We start from the raw sequence: 17,018 nt of genomic DNA, 5'->3' as shown, positions 1-17,018 counted from the left end.
CGACAATGGTGTGCACATATGGATGACACACTGCTGTTGATTCACAAATTTAAAATTTTCATCACAGCATGTCACACTTATGCACCAATGCGCACGTATAACCTTTTCGCACCACTATAGAACATTCAGGTTATCAATCGCACTGAGCTACATCTATATTTTTAGATATTATTTTTACAGTGCGTTTGGTAAATATAAATGCATCACGCATACTGCACCAAAAGTACAATTTATAACTTTCCTGATGCATTTTAATTTATGAAACACACTGCAACAATAGCGGTGCATTATGTTCATGCACTAAACTATAGTGCACCCTATAAATTTACAAGGTGCACCGTTATTGGTGTGAGCCAAACATATCAAACGCATCCTACAAGGAATTTTTTTTTTAAATGAAGTTTTAAGCTAATTTGAAATTGTAATCCTTTAAAAAATTAAATTAGAGAGAAATATAGGCATTACCTATACATTTTCTCATTGGGGAGACATTGTTGACACGTAATGGAGAAAAACAAATTTTACCATGGTTTGAAAAAGTTGGAAAGTCAAGCAGTGAGCATGGTACAGAAGGATGGCGAGCAAGGGAAGCACCAATGTTAGGGCACTTGCATGAGGAAAGAGTGGCACTAGTGCTCTAAAGCTCTCCAACAATGTATATGGTAAAAATTTAATTTACGGCCTAGAGGTTTTTTTTATTTAATCCTCATCTGGTGTGTTATGATAACCGCATTGGTGCAAAAAATATCCAAGAGAAATGTTTTTTTTTTAATTAGAAAATCTAAAGAAGTGTTTTTGTTAAGACGCCCCGTGTCACTCTAATACAAGTACCTCACCTGTGCTTTGTTTGACTATAGCAATACTCTTTTTTAAAATTAAAAACCACTTAGCACTGCTCCTTAGAAGATGCTCTAAGGCATTTTAGTACATTTTCCGTACTAGTACATTCTTGGAAAATAACACCGCATTTTTTTGAAATTTAAAAACTATAGCGGCGATACTTTGTAGTATGCACTGGGGCATTTTACTACATGAAGGGAACTGATGCTGGGAGTGTGTATAGCACCAACAATTTTTAAAAGTTAACCTTTTCCCAGAGCTATCAATTATTCAACCACTGATGCATTGTGCTCTTTAACGCATCGTGTTTTTTTATTTTATAAAAATAAATTTTCCACGGTGCACCATGTTCTATGCGACACCTATTCGTGTATGGATAGTAAAATAATGGTGTGTTTGTATATTGTAGATGCATATTCCAAAAAACATTTGCTAAAATGTTCGCTTGCCCACCCCCGCTAGTGACCTCTGCTACAAATGGATTTTGGGCTAATTTTATAAGGCTTCTGTAAAAACCTCCACTAGAATGTTTTTTCCTTGTAGTGTTGGTGGCTCATAACTCTGAAGGTTAGCATAAATCCTAATATTAACAAAATAAAAGTTCTGCACAAGCCCATGATTTTCCCTCTAATCTAACTAGAATACTAAGTCTTCTCCTCCAGTTTCTAAGAATGAAATATCTTCCTCAAAGAAAAAGAAGAAGACCAAAAAGGATGAAACTTGTACTTTTTGTGCCAAATAGGGGGGATATTGAAGCAAGATGTTGTAAAAAGTTGGATGTCTTAGAAGAGGACATGAAGAAGCACAATATTTCAATTGGAAAGGACATGCTTTATCAACGCAAGTTGTATGTGAATGTACACATAATTCGTTACTTGATTCAGGAGCATCAAATGATATGACTCCTTTTCAAGATTTTCTTTCTTCTACATCTCATAGCAGCATTCCAAAAATTTCAATTGATGCCTCTACACAAATTTAAGTTTTGGGATTATGCATTGTATAGACGACGAATGGGCTCATTAACAATGTGCCTAGTTCCTGAAATTTCTGCAAATATATTTGTCCATTTATCAGATCTGTCATTCTCATGATGGGAAAAAAATGGAGTTTTCTCCAAATCAAGTAGTTATTAGAGAACTACATGACCTTACAGTTGTTGTTGCTATTGGATAGGCTGATCATGCCTCTATATTATATAAGTTTGTCTTCTTCTAGCCTTCCTTTTCTTCTTCTTTTATAGATCATGTCGATCCATTGAGTAAGCTTTAGAATGAAAGATTTAGCCATCTAAATAATAGATATTTGCAGCAGATGGACACTAAAAATTTAGTTTCAGGTCTTCCAAAGGTTTCTTGTATTGATGGAGTGTGTGTAGTTTGTGCTCTTGGAAAAAGACACCAAGATCTCTTTCCTAAATGGAAAGCCTCAAGGGAAAACGAAAATCTTGAGTTGTTGCTCAATGATTTAATGTCATTTTCAACTCCTTCCTTTTTAAGGGCCAAATACTCATTAACTTTTATTGATGATTTTCACGGTACTCCTGGGTGTATTTTCTCAAGTACAGGAGTGAAGTATTTGAAATCTTCAAGGCATTTAAGGCTCTTTTTGAGAAATGATCTTCATGCCCCCTTCAAAATCTATGCACAGATGATCGGGGGGAATATGTCAGCAAGGAATTTCAAAACTTTTGTGGAGACCATGCCATTCTTCATTAACAATATGTTCCCTACACCCCTAAGCAAAATGGTGTAGCTGATATGAAGAATAAAACACTTAAGGAGATGGATAATTGCATGATTCAGTCCAAGAACTTGGCACCTACCTTCCAGGTTGAAGCAACTAATTATCCTAATTGCATTCAGAACATGATTCCTCAGAAGGAAGTTCAAAATAGGACTCTAATGGAAGTTTAGACACATGAGAAGCCTAATGTCTCTTCTTTCAGGGTAGTCGACAATCCTACTTGGATATTAAATCCAGATGAAAAATGCAAAGCCATGGAAAAGAAAATTTGGTAATTTATATAGGTTGGTTACTGTGAGGACATGAAATCTTATCAACTCTTTTATCCTACCTCTAAGGAAGTTTTTTTATGAATATATGTTAATTTTGATGAAAATATAAATCCAAGATCATCCCTTCCCCCTCTACCTCATCTTCAATTATTGATCATGGCTCAGAATTATTATGATGATTTTGTAGATCTGGCAGAAGAATAAATTTCTACTGAAGTTCCTTAGCCAAAAGGAAATCTACCATTAGCAACAATAAGACATGTACAAGAGCAACCTATTCTAGATAATTCCTTGAGGATGAGACTTTAAAAGAGAAAGCATCTTGATAGATTTGGCTATGACATGACTAATTTTAGTTATCTAGCATCAAATCAAAAATAGTGTGGAGGAATCTCTCTTTTATGTAATGCCATTTTAAGAGATCCACGACAATTTTTTGATTTTGTTGCAAAACCTAAGTGGGAAGCTTCCATGATAGAAGAGTATTCTTCTTTGATGAAGAATCATACTTGGGATCTTGTTCCTTTTTCAAATGGATGTAAGTTTTTGTTGCAAGTCGGTCTATAGAACCAAATATTCAATAGGTGGTTCTATAGACAATCATAAAGCACATCTTGTGGCTAAAGGATTTTCACAAGTTGAAGGAATTGACTATTCTAAGGATTTCTCCCTATCACCAAGATGGGTTCTCTTTTTCTTATGCTTTCTCTTGCATCTTCGCAAGGCTGGTTCGTATACCATGTAGATGTAAAGAGTTCCTTTCTACATGGTGATTTACATGAGGATATTTACATGGAGCAACCCCCTGGTTTTGTGCAAGATCCTTCACTTATCTACAAACTTAGGCAATCCTTATATGGTCTCAAATAAGCTCCTAGATCTTGGTATGCGAAGATGGACATTTTTTTTCTTTCTTTGGAATTCAATTGTTCTCACTTTGATCTGATAGTCTACACTAAGAGACAAGGCTTTGGTTTATTGATTCTTTTTTTGTAGGTGGATGATATAATCCTCATAGCCAATTCTTCATCTATGATTCAGAATGTTAAAGAAGCATTGATTGGACAATTTTCTATGACAGTTCTTGGTTTTGCTAGACTACTTTCTTGGCTTGCATGTTCACAAATATTCAAAAGGAATCTTGATCTTCCAACAAAAATATGCTCTTGCTTTACTTCAGTGTTTTGGAATGGCTAATTGTAAGCCTCCACATACTCCTTTTCATTTTGGTGTTACTCTTACTGCTAGTTGCATCACATCCCAAGTCTATCCTACATTGTATCGCCAACTCATTGTATTGATTACACTATTGGTTCTACTTAGCTTATAGGTTTCATTGGTTCCGACTAGGTTGGATTAATGGATGATCAGAAATCCACCTGTGGATTTGTTTTTGTCTTAAATCTTCTCCTATTGCTTGGTCTAGTATGAAATAGTAAACCATTGCATTATCTATGACATAAGCTAAGTATCAAGTTGCAATTCTCAAAATTCAAGAATTTATTTAGCCCAAATAGTTATTTCTTAAGTTTGGCATTCAACAAGATCAACCTACTCTTTTATGGTGTGATAATTAGATTGCAATACAAATTTCTAGAAATCTGGTGGAGCATCAAGAAACTAAACACGTTGAGATCTATATGCACGTTTCCAACTTATTCAAGATATCACTCTGGAATATGTACCTATTGAAGAAAAAATAACAAATATTTTTACAAAGACCTTGGCATCACCAATATTTATTCGGTTATTTCATATTCTTGGAGTGAAAGAATTTTCCCTTGGGGGTTCATCTTGAGTCTTCCTTCCTTTACCTCTTCACCACTCTTTTATTTTCTTTCCTTCTTCATTTATTTCTCTCTTATGAATAGTTGTACATGGGTACCTAAAAGGCCTAGTTGTTGGGACCCCTTCTTTGTGTTCCTTTTTCTTTATTTTCCTCCCTATGTTTCCCTTCAGGATGGAGGGTGTTATAGTTCCAATAAAAGAGTCTCGAAACTCATAGGCTTACATAGTGATCTTATCATCTACATTGTCAGTCTTATCCTTATCTGTTGAGTCATTAGTTTTATCTTCTATCTATCACTAGAAGCTTCTATCGTTCCTATAAATTAAGTTCATTTAAAACATATTTTACCAAGTAATGAAGTGCGATTTCTCTTTATTCTTCATCTTGTGATCTCTTGGTAGAAGGATTGTTTAGCTTTGCAGTCTGATCCTTGGGTATTTTAATACTATTTTAGAATAATGTTGAGTGAGAGATGCTAATCAATGAAACTTTATTTGACTGATGTTGTATTAAAATATTTACCAAGTGTGAGGGATTAAATCACTTTTCACTCTAAAGTAGGTTTCCATCTCAAGATATTTGATCCCTCTACGTATTTGGTAGATTTGGAGTTAAGATGGTTGTAGATTGGTTTAATTTCCCCCTTTATATTGGCTATATTCCACATGAATACCATGGGTTCTCATAAACCTAAAGCTCAAAAATCATTGGTAATAATGTATAAAAATTAATAAAAATAATAGTTGTATTTTTTTTACCAAATTAAAATGTTTATAAGACATTACATTACATTACAACATCTTTACAATAAAAAGTACAATTTTGGAATACAATGATTCCCATAACTTGCTTTTATTTTATTCTTGCCTTCAATATTTATATATTTTTCAATCAGTGTCATGTTAATATTATACATTCAAATACAAAAGTAATATATTGATAATGTACATTAGTCTTAAATTTAAATATTATATATATTAAAAAAATTAAAAAAAAAAATTCAAAAAATTAAAATATAAATATACATTAGGGAAATGAGATATTAATGATATTAATGCATTTGGAATCAAAATTCACACATTTGAAATTCAAATTAATAGGTTTTCTTATTTCAAAATTCACACTTTTGTAATGAAAGATTCTAATTTAGGAATAAAACACTATATATTTTAGGTTTGAAATTATTCAAAATTCATAATTTTAAAATTGAAATTTACATTTTTGAAAATCAATGTTTTTGTTTTTAAGTTTTCAAAACGTATTTCTATATTTTTAAAACACTGATATTAACACTTAAATTTATTATTTATTATTTTTAATTAAATATACAATTAATATAAAAAAATATCATAAATAAATTTGAAAAAATAATAATATATATCATTATTTAGTTTTTATAATATTTTTACTAAAATAAAAATATATATTTTATTTTTAAAAAAAATCAATTTTCATTTTTTTATAAAATTATAAAAATATTATTACTTTTAATAAATATTTAATTTTTTTTATTATTATAAAATATTTAAAACAATTTTATAAATACTCCAAATTATCCACAATCCAAATATATATGTTTTTCATTGTACCATTGACATCATTTACTCCTAATCCATCGATTCTCAATTGAGCCTCGTGAATCACACTCAATCCACATATTTATGTTTTTCATCTTATAGTCGTCAATCATCTATTTATAGTCCATTCATTAGGAGTCCAGCCTTTCTTAAACATATTTTGAATTAAGATTTATGAGATTTTAAAAAGAAATTTAAATTTTAAATTTTAAATTTTATTAAAGGTAATTAAAATTAATTGTTAATTGCAATTGTTTGTGGTGATCTAAAATAGTTATTATTTTACGTATCTAAATAGTATTTATGAATATTATTATATTTTAAATTTTATTAAAGATAATTAAAAATTAATTGTTAACTAGAGTTGTTTTTGGTAATAAGGTAAAATAGTTATTATTTTACATATCTAAATTTAATTTACTATAATACATTATAAGAAATATTTTTCTCATAATAAGTACTTATGAATATTATTATATTTACCCTCATTCGAAATAAAAAAAATAAAAAAATTTCCAAAAAAAATAAAAAATTATAAAAATGTAAATTAATAATTAATTCAACCACATCATTACGACATAAACTTATCTTTATAAACTACAAGTCTATGAAATTATATTATTATATTATTCTATTGACCCTCTTTTGAAAAAAAAATAGATAATTTCCTTAAAAAAAATAATTATAGAAATATAAATTAATAATTAATTTAACCACATAATTACTGAATAAACTTATTTTTATAAGCCGCAAGTCTATGAAATTTATTGAAATAAAACGTACCAGAACCACATCATTAGCCCACACGATTGTCTTTATAAGCTACAAAGTTTATGAAATTTAATGAGATAAAAATTATACTCATTAAAATTATTTTTAATTAATTGATTTTGGCTTAAGTAGTTGGGTATAATAATTTAATCCTTTTCATTTAGATTCAAATTCTTTGAAATAATATATTAAATTTTTTAAAAATAATTCATGTACTTCTCTTAAATGAATATAAAATGACATGGTGTATGGCCCCATTAAATGAATATTTCATAAAACATAATGATCTCACTTTTACGAAAATAATTAAAAGAATTATAAGAATAAATATAATCACAAAGAAAATTCAAAAATATTTCACAACAACATCATCCCACATATGCAATAACAATTATTTCGTTTAGAACGCAAATATTCGTACGCTACGTTAAAAGACATTAAAAGAAAATTAAAAAACTATAGAGATATAGAACGATCAAGGGAAAATTAGACATGATAAAATAAAAAAGAAGAGTTAAAATTAGGATGTTATTCACCGGTAGTTAGGCCGATAGGCCTTCCTTTCACTGAGTTTTTCGTCTAGCTTTTGTTTCTATGCTTGACAGGAGCTGTGCACTTTCAACTGGCATATGGTTAACACAGCTCCTTTCAACTGGCATATGGTTAACATCTGTTGTGCAATTCCATTTCTGTTTCTCCTCTTCAGCTTTCTCCTCTACTTGTTTTCTTCCACGACCATTTATGTTCCTCTTGTTTCGGCTCTTTGCCCTTCCTGTTCCCTGCTGCAATATTGTTTTCGTGCTCTTCCACTTACTGCTGCAATAGTGTGTCCTGTTTTTGCTATGCAATCTGTTGTGCATGACCTAGCTCTCGGTTATTCAGTATACCCTGTTTATAACTCCGTTTTACTATTCAGAAATTGTTCGCTCAGGTGCTCAGAATTCTTTTGTTTAAATTTCAGGTTAGTGCTCTCAAAAATGGACTTTCTGATCCCATTCTCTCTCATTTTGCTTCCAACGTTTTAATCTTAGTCCAGTGTTTTCTTATGGGTTTTTTATGGTAGGTACAACTCCGTTTTCCTGTTCAAAAATTGTTCGCTCAGATGTTCAGAGTTATTTTGTTTAAATTTTAGGTTAGCTCTCTCATTTTCCTGGTTCCTGGTTGTATTAAGTATTTGCTTGACATCCACACTCTGAATATTAATGGTATTGAAATTTTCATTAAAACCTCTGAACCTTCGACTATCGATGGCAACATATCTCTGTGTATAATGCGAAACAAATAAATAGTTTGAAGTCCTTTTGCAGATTTTCGCTCCCATTCAATAAAATGGTCTGTTAAAAGTTTTTTTCACAGAGTGAAGATTTCATCTATGATTCAATTAAAATACACGCTATAAGTTTTAATATAACTTACAGATTTAACATTTCACCATTAAAAAATTTAACAGAATTTATAGATTTAACATTTCACGGTTAGAATTTTAAAAGGGAGTCCAGATTTAACCTGTCATTAGACAAAATGCACCGTCAGAAGATTTGACAGTATTTACAGATTTAACCTCTCAATCATACAACCTATTAGAAGTTCTTCCAGATTTAATCGCATTTCAAAAAATCCATTGTCAGAAGTTCAAGAGGATTCGCAGATTTAACCCCTTGTTTTATAAAATGCAGACTTAAAATTTTTTAACAGAATTAGCAGATTTAGCCTTTCGTTGAATAAAATGCACGCGTAAAAATTCTATCAAAATAAGGATGAGGAAAAGACATACAGAATCGACGTTAGCAGTCTTCAGAGTGATTTTCTCCTTCACATCTTTAAGGCATCGTCGAAGGCTCTTAGATTCCACCTCTTGCATTAACCTAACATACTCATACTGGTGAAATCGTTACCAAGGATATCCAAGGAAATAGTGTGACAAAGAGTACCCTGTTCCAGATTGTAGAGGAAATCTGCACAAAGGGGTCAGCATCCAAACTTTAAATTCATTAGCCATGGTAGCCATAAGGAGAGATAACCAGATGGATTCCAACATGAAGAAATTAAATGAAATTACATAGCCTCGAAGGAAGATTTACCATTGTTGAAGTGGGATAAGTATGTGTTGAAAGAGAAGACTACAAAGGTTCAGAGAAGAGACCTCAAAACGCCACCGAATTCTCACACCCATTATGTCATATTGGATATTTTTCACCGATGGCATTGTACAGTGCTAGAAGTGTTGCCTCTGTAACAAGAGATGACATATCCCAATCATATAAACCCTACCCTCAGTCCAAGTAGCTACGCAGTGAACTCACTCGGAGCTGACACATAACGGACCAAGAAAGCAAAGTGGTGAAGGGTTAGGGTTTGAATGTCTAGGGATAACCATTCGATTACCTCGAGTAATCTGGATCATTCACTAAAACCCAAGAATGATGCCCACCTTACTCCATGTGACCAACATGTGGTAGAGGGTGTGTGGTAGAAGGGGAGTCGCCATGCAACAACCTAAGTGTACGCCCTTTCCATTATATGTTGGGTGTATGAATGGATGGTGTTTAACAAGTGGAAATGCGATTTCAATACAATTAACTGAGTTAAATATACAGTTAACGATAAATGTCCACAAGATATGTGCAACTTCAGCTACAGGTCGGCTCAAGGATGTCGTTTTAAAAAGGATTCTAATAAATAACTAGCATTATTTTTACTATCATGGCTAACTCTTAAATTCTTAGTATAGGCCTCCCAAGTGGTAGTTAAAACACCGGTGTGTAATAAGCTTAGAGTTATGTGAATTCTTAAAGAACTCAAGAGAACTATTGGAAGAGTATGGACAGTTTGGAATATAATTATCCGTCTTAATGCGTGGTTAAACTTCTAGCAAAAAGGCCATAGCAGTAGAAATTCATGACCATTAAAAACCCTCACAGGGCGATTTAATCGATTTGGCTGAGTTTACGAAGTGTATTGGGGATCAAATGGTATGAATATTATGAGATGAATTTATGGTCAATTCCTTGCTGTGGGAATATTCTGAGTAGATGACTGCAACTTGGCGGTGAAAATTTGGACAACCCTTTTTGACAAATTACTCAAACAAGCAACCAAAATCAATAAAATGCTCTAAACCCCCAAAATCAACAAAATGCTCTAAACCCCCAAAAATCAACAAAGAGGAAGGGGCTTTCTAGATATGGCCAACCCACAGATTATGTCAACAAACAAGAAGGCCCTTTCTAGATATGGCCAACTTACAAAGCCATGTGTGAAATTAATGAAATCTTTCTAGATATGGCCAACTTACAAAGCCATGTGTGAAATTAATGAAATCTTTCTAGATATGGCCAACTTACAAAGCCATGTGTGAAATTAATGAAATCTGTAACATGCAATGGGAGTATTTTTTTCCTGGTCAAAATGGTACTTTTTTATTATTCTTATAGAATAAGAAAAAGTATAGATACCCTGTAACAACATTGAAATTTTGTAGCAATATAACACTATTCATTTTTGTTGTATGACACCAACTTACAGGATTATAACAACCTTATTTACAGTATAACACCATTCTTTTTTGCTGAGACTCTGACTTATATACAAAAACAACTTGCCGCCTTGCTTATATAATTCACACGTGCTTTCGTTAGGAGCAGATTTCTGAAAAATCTTCAAAATTTTCATCTCAGAGAAAATTAAAACAATTATCCAACCAAGACTGATGATGACCTAAAAATATGAAAGTTAGGAGTTAAGAGCAGATTTCTGAAAAATCTTCAAAAATTTCATCTCAGAGAAAATTAAAGCAATTATACAACTAGAACTCATAATGACCTAAAAATATGAAAGTTAGAAGGAACTATAGAGAACTCTGAAAAAAATAAAAAATTTCATCTCAGACAAAATTAAAACAATTATACAACCAGGACTGATAATGACCTAAAAATATGAAATTTAGAAGGCATTATAGAGAATGATATATTTGTCAAGAACTAAACTGACTTGAAGCACTAACCATAAATATTTTTGATGCTAGAGAATAACATTATACATGTAAGAGAACAATAGATTAGAGAAATTCTGCTAATTGAAGAGAGCGAGTTTCAATAATAAAGTTTCCCTAAGAGAGCAAGTTTCGATAATAAAGTTTCCCTCCCATTCCTCTAATGATATGTGACCACGTTCAAGAGATAAAGCTATCTTTGATAAATTATCTACCACATTGTTAAATTCCCTATAGATATGCCTGAAGGAGATGACCTGAAAGTGCTCTCTCAATTCTAAAATTTGTTTTTCCAAATTGATAAATTTAGATCTGCCTGAAGGAGATGACCTGAAAGTTCTCTCTCAATTATAAAATTTTTTTTTTACAGGTTGATAAAGTGCTCTCTCAATTCTAAAATTTTGTTTTTCCACGTTGATAAATTTAGGACATCCAGTTGTTCTTTGGCCTGCTAAGAACATGTGTTTCCTCCTCATAAGGCATCTGCTGAAGGCTTTAAAACTTCCCTACTTAAGGCCACAAGCTGGCTCTTGGATCAGAGGATGTAGCACTCAAATATCTTTTTGACCTGGCTGCCCAATGTCACTTGTATAGCAGCTCTATTTTTTATGCTTTAAATGCCAAATTTCGGTGGTGATTAAAAAGATTGAAAAGAAAGAAAACTACAAACTGAATACAAGCAATTAGAATCAGATTTCTAGACCATGACTTTTCCATTAGGCACATTTATTGTACATTGCATAATCATAAGGTTAATTTGGATGAAAGAAACAGAAGAGTTAGGAGATTAACAAATACCGTCAAGGACTAGAAAGCATGGCCGTTCTTGGCACTCAAAGAAAACAGAAATGTCATAAATGTTAATGAGGATGGAGACCTTTAGCATTAGTCGATATGATAAGTATTTGCAAATAAATTCAACAGTTCTAATTTGTTCACGGTACGTTAGCAGATGAGAAAACCCCTATCTTGGGCTATTGAATCACACAATGTAATTAACTGGTAAGCTGTCATACCTTACTTGAGCATAACAATGGTTTGGGATATGCTTTACTAAGAAAGAAGCACTATGGATTACATAAGTGTTTGGATTACATTTTCTGGATTTTGCGTTCAAAGACATGTTCTCAGTACTCTATGAAAGGTTTTATATGGTATTCGTACCCCTCTGCTTATTGTCATGCTTTCCTGTAAAATGTCTTCTTGTTCTTTTCTATGTTCTGCAGACTTACCTAATAATTGCTTTTATTTGCTTTTATTTACTACTAGAACAATGGTACTATGTGAAGCTAAAGCTGAGCTGCTCTGTTTCCAAGTCAAAAACAACATTATTTTTATCTTTTCATTTCCTGTACAAGAAGTGCATTGTTCTATATGAAGCTAAAGCTGAGCTACTCTGTTTCCAAGTCAAAAAGCAACATTATTTTTATCTTTTCATTACTTTTACAAGAAAATGCACTTCTACTTATTGTCATGCTTCCTGAAAAATGTCTTCTTGTTCTTTTCTATGTTCTGCAGACTCACCTGAAAGCTAAAGCTGAACCACTGTTTTTAAGTCATAAAGCACAACTTATTCCTCTTAACTGCTTCTGGGCAAGTGAGTTGTGATGCTGGATTGATCAACCTCTTTGAAACTTCATGCCTCGTAGATAGCACTGTTAGGTAGTGGGGGAATTACATTGTAAAGGACTGTTAGGTAGTGGGGGAATTACATTGTAAAGGTAGAGGAGACAACAACTGATAATCCCCTGAACCAATATAAAGCGAAGTCTTTGTTTAGCTAGAAGGAAAGATTATTGCAGACGTTCATTGTTGAACATTGGAATTTGTGTAGGAAAGGAAAAGACTGCTAGAAAAGATTATAGAATGCATGAATGAACTGGGTAACCTTCCCCTTGAACCTACAAATCATTTGACCAAAATCGGTCTTTGCTACTGTTTTGATGCTGTTTATTTGATTAGCATTTTTTAATCATTAAAGATTCTCCACTTGTAGAGCATTGATGATTTTGGTTGTTTGATTCCCATTTCTTAATTATTAAAAATTAGTTGGGTCAATCTTCTTTTAGAATATGGAGCAAATGTCAATAGCAAGGGTATATTCTCCCCTCCCTAGTGCACTCGTGAGTTGTTTTCCCAATCAAGGAGTGTATTTCTGAATATAAATATTTTTTCTGAAATTTTCTCTAAAGCTCAGTGAATTCAACACCTTTTAAATTTCAAACTATTGCCACCATTAACAAAATGAAGATTTAGACCAGATTATATTTAACATTTCATAAACTTAACAGATGAAGACGGAAGTGTTCCTCTGTGGGAAGCAATATTGGGCCAACATAAACTGGTTGCCACATTACTTTGTGACAATGGTGAAAATCTTCAGTCTGGTACTGTTGGCAGTTTCCTCTGCACTGCTGCACAAAATAAGGATTTGGATATGTTGAACAATTTACTAAGTTATGGAGAAGATATAAATGCAACAAATGGAGATGGGAACACAGCCCTCCATGTTGCCATCATCCATCAGTGGACTGGCAGAGGTAGTGGAGTATCTTCTGCATCATGGATCTTAGACATGACAAGTTTTGGTAGAGTATCAAGGGCATGAAGAAATACGGAAATTATTTCAAGAAAAATCTCAGTCAATATATCCACACTTATGCCTATCTATCAAAGATTCATCTATTTCATTGAACCCAAATGAGCAAAATCACGTGGATATCACAAACCCTTCAGGATCTGCAGAGGAAAATGGCATTCATCATTTTATAAATACAATTTCCACTCCACCTAATGGATTGTAGAGAAAAAAGGTTACTAATTTTGACAATTCTCTTTTTAGTATAGTCGCAATGTCGTCCAAGAAACCAGGGAAACTAATACTCTTGCCAAATGCAATTCAGGAGCTATTAAAATTTGGTGGTAAGTATTTATTTTATATATGAACTCATGATTTCATGAGTTCATATTTCCTATAATATTCGAAATTAGAGCGCTGCTGAAGATCTTACAATTAGCCATTCACAGAATTATTGTTCTCGCAGTTGAAAATTTTGGTTATTTGTATGTGAAAGTTTTGAGTGAAGATTCTACAAAAATTGATGACATTGATGCCATTAGAGAACGGGATCATATATTCCTTGTTGACAATGAAGAGATATATAAGAAGAATTATGACCAATGATAGTTGTAGAGATTCTGTAACCATGCCTTCCTCTATGATTCAGAAACCATTTTAACTGTTGTTCAATTTCCAATGCCGGTTCACAGAATTCTACATTTTCTTTTGTTCAAGCAGAATTCAAAGGAGTAACAGTGGTGACAAGTGCATAATTCAAAGTCACAAAGTTGTCTGGAATTAAAGTCCATGTACTCATTTCACCTGACACGACATGATAAAATGATGTATGAAGGAGCATATGCAACTATATTGAATATTCAAAATTTGAAAGCTTTTTTGCATTAATTTTCGAAGTTCTATGGAGAACATGGATGTTTAAGAAGTATGTGCTATATTTTTGACTCAAAGATTGAGAGAAAAATGATAGGAAGGCGGTAAGTTATGGAGCTGAAGAGTAAGATAAAAATAAACAATGAAATTGTATAAAATTATAGTCAGTCAAAGATGAAATTGTATAAAATTATAGTCAGTGAAAGATGAAATATTTAAAATATTTTTATTGAAATTTGATAAATTGAAATAAATAGTTTAAATTTGTTGTCGGATATCAAAATTCTAAATTTATTAGGATGGTTTTAGAGAAGTAAAATCTGTGGAGTAAATTTTTTTTGAAGAATTGATAAGATTACAACTTCAAATCTATATATTTGTATAAACTTTGATTTTAAAAGTAAATTATTATAATTATTTTTTATATATAAGGTAAAAACTGAGTGCTGACTTTTTTATTTCTTTTTTAATGAATGAGAAAATCCATTATAATTCAATTGTCAAATGACTAGTAGGCTTAATTTAAAGTTGCCTTTGTTTATGGATAATTGTTCAATTTTCCTCATACAAATTCTTGGGAGAAAGATTCCCAGCCTTTGCATTTCAGCTATAAATTCCAAGATACATCCCATAGATACAGTGCTTCAGGCTCTATAGAAGTATAGGACTCTAGAGAAGAGAAGAGGTTGAGTAGCTCCTCAAAATAATCAATGGTGGTTATAATGTCTCCTACTTCCTTCTTGACTACTATTTCATATGTGAATGTTGGAAGTTGTTAACGCAATGACGCAATGAAATTGACTTCTTCCTATCAAGTACAATATCAAGTACATTTTTTTACGAACTCTGTTGTTTCCATTTAAGTTTTTTTTTTTAAGGCTTCATCTTCATTACAACATGCCATTATTTTGGTTTTTAAAAAAAAGGTAATTTAATGGCCTTTTTTATTCGTTAAATTTTGCAAATTGTTTTTATTCCTTATTTTAGGTATTTTGTGAGTGGTGTATCAAATCTGTTCTTTTGATTTGGATGGAGTATATTTGAAACTAAAATAGCACCACTTATCATTTATATATAAATTAAAACAATCTCTCTCTCTCTCTATATATATAGTATTAATTAATAATATAATTTAGACCATAGATTTTATAATCCAATCATTTTAATTAAAATAGTATTAATTAATTATATAATTTAGACTGTAGATTTTATAATACAATTATTTTAATTGAGTTTAAATAATGATTTCCAACACTCATTATTCTCTCTTTTAAGTATTTTTTTTTCTAAAATGGATAGTTCAATCTATGATTTTCAATTTAAAATTAAAGATTTTAATTTCATACAATGAAATGCAAATGTTTGAATTCATGTTTTATTGATGATGATGATGGTTAACTCCACTGAAACCAAACATTCCATTACACACCTCTCAAATGCCGATGAGGATATTAGACTTTAAGCTTCTCAATATTGTCAACTAACATCTCCCATGCCACATCTTATGTATAAAGCATGGCTGGCTAATTAATTCTATATGTTTGTGTAAAAGTTAACCAATACCCATATTGAAAATACAATTGAGATTTTAAATTTAAAATATATATGTGTGTGTGTATTTCTAATATTTTTAAGAAAAATACTTGCACTTCTTAATCTTTTATAAAAATTCAACAATTCCAACTTCATAAGTCTATCGGCCTCTCTTTGTACCTTTTGGGACAATTGCTAGTATATTTGCTATTGTTTGGTTATTAATTTGTTTTTCACCAAAAAATTATGACGCTTATTCATAGTTTAACATTAAGAATTCAATTTTTATTATTATTGAAATTTATTTATTTGCAAGGTGATTGATTGAAGTCTCATTCTCATTCTCGGTTGTTTACTAACTTCCATTTCTATTAGTTACTAATTTTTTGTTTTTAGTTTTGTTTCCTTTATATTTAATTTTTATTTTATTTCATGAATTATAAAGTTTTCACAATATTTTCAATTTAAGGTGACTTATTATTATATTAAAAACATATTTTAATAAATCCAATTATAGACAATGATATATATATTAATAAAAATAAAACACACACATATAGATATATTTATTTTAATATAAACAATATTAGTTAATCATACTTCTTAATTTTTTGGTCATGACATTCAACAATATGATATTTTATTAGTTGTTTTATTTTTGTGATGAAATTTTTGTCTTTGTTATTTTTTTGTTTCATTAAGTTGTATTTAAGTTAAGCTGCGAGTACTAGCTACTATGTAACCCTTGTTAATATTTCATATAGCTCGAACAATAACTCATATAAAACTGAACATCGAAACTTAAGTAACGTTGAAGTTTTTATATAAAACACGCTTTTGTTAAAATCAAAGCAGAGTGCAAGTCTTCCAATATTTATAGATATCTAGACACGCATTGAGTCACTAGTGCATGCAGACCATTTTACGCCAAGTAATTAGATTAATTAGATTGATTTTATGACGAGTAACTAAAAATTGCAAGCAACTAAAAAAAATCTTAGACCAGAACCGGGTTCCTGAAGACGAGCTTCATTCCTGAAAATTACTA

The 17,018-nt window shown here is 31.3% G+C and overlaps 1 long non-coding RNA gene across 2 annotated transcripts; it reads left to right on the top strand.

Annotated features, from left to right (window-relative positions):
• The first annotated feature begins 7,643 nt into the window (after positions 1-7,643).
• On the top strand, positions 7,644-12,986 carry LOC149220860 (uncharacterized). Of its 2 annotated transcripts, none has more exons than XR_016248775.1 (3): positions 7,644-7,956; positions 12,505-12,648; positions 12,683-12,986. It is a non-coding gene; the product is annotated as an uncharacterized LOC149220860 (long non-coding RNA). The 2 variants fall into 2 exon arrangements; XR_016248774.1 differs by lacking the exon at positions 7,644-7,956 and adding an exon at positions 11,092-11,988.
• The last annotated feature ends 4,032 nt before the right edge of the window (positions 12,987-17,018 follow it).

Source organism: Pinus tabuliformis, chromosome Q (genome assembly GCF_031772625.1).
Source record: "Pinus tabuliformis cultivar Carrire ecotype Pingquan chromosome Q, CPIR1, whole genome shotgun sequence".
NCBI classification, from domain to species: domain Eukaryota; kingdom Viridiplantae; phylum Streptophyta; class Pinopsida; order Pinales; family Pinaceae; genus Pinus; species Pinus tabuliformis.
The sequence above is the reverse complement of the archived record's forward strand: the minus strand, read 5'-3'. Positions and strand labels throughout refer to the sequence as shown.